The sequence below is a fragment of the Piliocolobus tephrosceles genome, chromosome 4 (assembly GCF_002776525.5).
Source record: "Piliocolobus tephrosceles isolate RC106 chromosome 4, ASM277652v3, whole genome shotgun sequence".
Taxonomy (NCBI): domain Eukaryota; kingdom Metazoa; phylum Chordata; class Mammalia; order Primates; family Cercopithecidae; genus Piliocolobus; species Piliocolobus tephrosceles.
Window position 1 is genome coordinate 48,225,525 of NC_045437.1, and position 3,669 is coordinate 48,229,193.

A 3,669-nucleotide genomic window follows, 5' to 3' on the forward strand; every position below is an offset into this window, starting at 1 on the left:
CAGGTTCCCTACTGTCTAGGGGGATATTTAAAAGCATGCCAAATATTTTGACAATGAATTCAAAGCAAAAGATCACATTATTTTCTGTCTTGGAATTGACAGTGAACTGGCTCGAGTTCATTATTACCAACAGTTGGCTCAGTGGTGAGGAATATTGGGCCATGAAGCTTATTTGGGCACAGGGTGTTTGTTGTTGTCCAACTGCTTACCTCCTTTGGGGTTGTCAAGGAGTAGGGGTTTGTTAGTGCCTATTACATATTCGGTGCTTAAGCAAGTTACTGAGTGGGGAGGGACAAGAAGGATTAAAATTGCAGCAGAAGTCCTGCTTAATCTGACTGCACTGATGGCTGGCAGCTACTGAAGAGAATAATAATAAAGAAGACTACTACCAGACCATCCTGGCTAATATGGCAAAACCCCGTCTCTACTAAAAATACAAAAAATTAGCCGGGCATGGTGCCGGGCGCTTGTAGTCCCAGCTACTCGGGAAATCGAGGCAGATTTGTGAACCCAGGAGTCGGAGGTTGCAGTGAGCTGAGATCGTGCCACTGTACTCCAGCCTGGGTAACAGCAAGACTTCATCTCAAACAAACAAACAAACAAACAAACAAAAACTACCCAGAATGTTTTTGGTTTTTTTTTTCTTTAGTGTCTCAAAAATCAGTAAAACTTTATTTGCTTCCATTATTTCGCCATTAACAGAAAACTGGAGAAAGCAAAAATATTTTGTGCTTACAAAGACAAACGGCCTCTTTACCCAGAGATCAAAACCTCAGACGACAAGGGGGAAGATAAAAGCATCCTCCTCCACATCCCTTGAGCTGACCCTTGTCATCTTAGACAAAGCCTTCAGTCCACTGACCGGGGACCCTGTCTATGGCCAATTCAAGAAGAGGGCCAAGAAATTAGACCCATCCATTCCTGAGATATAAAGTTGAACAGAAGCTACATCAAGGGTCAAATGTCTGTATTTTACAGGACACAGTAACCAGGTGGCTACTTATTTAAAAAAAAAAAAAAACAAGATTCATTTCAGGCACAACATTTTTATTTATTTTGTTTGTTTTGTTTTTAAATCAGTAAAAGAAACAGGGTCCTAGAAGCTGCATTGATCCAAGCAACAGCAAGTTTGTGCATTATTTTTTTTGTTTTTGTTTAAATATGTTTAAATTATCACACTGCTGGCACTCCTCATTTGCATGAAATTCTGTACCATACTTACTAATTGTAGTAAAGTTACCCCTCAACTCAAGAAAAAAACCTACTCTGGAAGATAATTTTCACTGAAATATAAACAAACTTCTTTAAGTGGATTGTGACAAGATTATAAATGACATAAAAAATAACATTTTAAAATTTGGCCATAACTTTAAGAAACGGTTTGCCTATACAAATTTTTGTAATTTTTAAAAGATAATATATTCTACCCTCATATGGTCCTCAGAATTAAAGCATAATGAACAGGAAAAAAAAGAAAAAGAATGCAACTTAGTGCTAAGGCAGAACATCTTGTCAGAAGTAGTTAATGAAGGTAGAGTATATAATGAAAAGTGCAGAATTTCATAGGGCCAACAAGATAACAGTCTATATTTTTCACTTACACAGGTGAAGTGGATTTTGCAATTACCAGTTGCGTTAAATGCTCCAAATAAAACTCCTAAAATTGACACTATAAGGCGCGGCCTTAAGTTTTCCACGCTGAACTGTGCATTATTTTAAAATGGTTTTCTTAAATTTATTTTTTTAAAAACATAACACGAGGAAGGTGTTAAAACTGGTGTAATAGCTCAATAGAATAAGTATTCCAGATTCAGGAGGGATGAAGAGGGAGATATTCAGAACCCTTCACCAGATTCTCCCCAATTTGATCATAGTGGATTAAAGATATATTTTGTGGATGTGGTTAGTCAATGACATCAGCTTGACGGATCTTTCTTTCTGCACCAAACCCCATTGAGTTATCTGGTCCCCTTGGCTGATGAAGAACCATTAGGTGAGGAGCACTGGCATCATCTAGAGTGATGTTCTTCAAACGATTGACCAACCAATCAGGTCGAGGAGCTGCAACAGCCTTGGGGCCCTCATAGACTCGCCAAACATTACAGGCACTGCACTTGCCAGTGTGCTGATGAAGAATCACTGAGAACTCCACCTCATCTCCTGCCTGTAGCTCAATGCCATCCTGAACTTCTTTCACACGGAAAAAGAGCTTCTGGCTATCTCCTACTTCGTAGTTAATGAAGCCAAACTGATCTTTCACACATTCCACTGTGGCCCTATGCAGGGATGTGATGTTGTAAGCCATAGTTTGTGCATTTTTGGCCCACGACACACAATTGGAACTTGACGCTTTCCCCTTTCTGCAGGCAATCCCTATTGTTGGCCATCCCAACGACACCAAATGGATAGACATCACCTTTCATATCGCCCCCCTCCACAATCTCAATCATTCCTCGGTACTCAGTCTGTGTTGGATCAACACTCCTCAGGGGGCGAATGACTTTGCCAGAGTAAATGGTGGGATCAGCTTCCTCAGTAATGCCATTCACTGAGTGTGTTTTGTTCACTTTTTCTGCACTGACTTTGTTGCCTTTGCCTTTGAACAAGCTATACTCGACCATGACCCCCAGTTCCAAGCTATCAACATCACCAGTGAACTCACTATAATGGAAAAAGTTTTCCTTATCATGATTGGCTGTTTCAATACATCCAACATTTTAATTGTACATATACCTGAAGTTAATATGTAAACATATAAATTCATGTAAATACATATACATATAAATTCATTTGCCAGTTTTTCATGGAAAGCTAAGACCTGTGCTTTGGTTCTAGATCAGCTGATAAGAGTTCTGTATGATCTTTCTGGAAAAAATCATATCTATAGTGAATAATCTATTATTTCCAGTTTTGGTTTCTTTCAACAACATAAACAGACTCAACAACATAAAGACAGTTTTCATGCAAGCTGACTGTGGATGACTTGCAGATTGTTCATACATTTCCCCCTACATTATTTGATTGTCTTTCTCACATCTAATTTGAGAGTGAAGTTTTTGTGTATGTGTGGTTCAATTTTATGTATCTTTTCACAGCATTCAAATCAGTTTTTGTAGAAACAGTTTTTTAATTCACATGCTCTAAATTTATCTATTAAGTGAAAGCACTACTGGTGTAAGGACATAGGGCAACAAACATGGCTGATCCTTGGCAAGCTCATAACTCAAGGGAAGAAGTAGACACAGAGCGGCTTCCTAGCTGACAGACTTCTCTATGCCATGGGCATGGAGCAGTAAGTTTTCTAGAGGAAATGGAGATCATAAGTAAATTTGGAGAGTCAGCTAAGTGGAGGTTGAATAAGGGAGCTTCTACTACATGTGTACCCGAGACATGTCACTATTCTAGCCCTCCAGAATCTCACAACGTATTGGGAATATGTCCTAGAAATGTGTCCCCATATACCTTACTCATAATCCACAGAGGTCTCCTCCCTTCAATCACTGTTGAGAACCAAGGGGTTCAACTTGCCTTATCCCCCAGATCATTTGAGGTGAACACCCCACCCACAGATAGCCACCCATGCCTTGGAGTCTTTATGGGAAAAGAAAAGTCAAGTCAATTATATTCCCCTAACAAGGAATTTACACTTAAGAAATAGAGAAACTCAAC

The 3,669-nt window shown here is 39.2% G+C and overlaps 1 pseudogene; it reads right to left on the minus strand.

The window, feature by feature from the left end:
* Positions 1-1,903: 1,903 nt before the first annotated feature.
* On the minus strand, positions 1,904-2,705 carry LOC111539949 (annotated as a pseudogene).
* Positions 2,706-3,669: the final 964 nt, after the last annotated feature.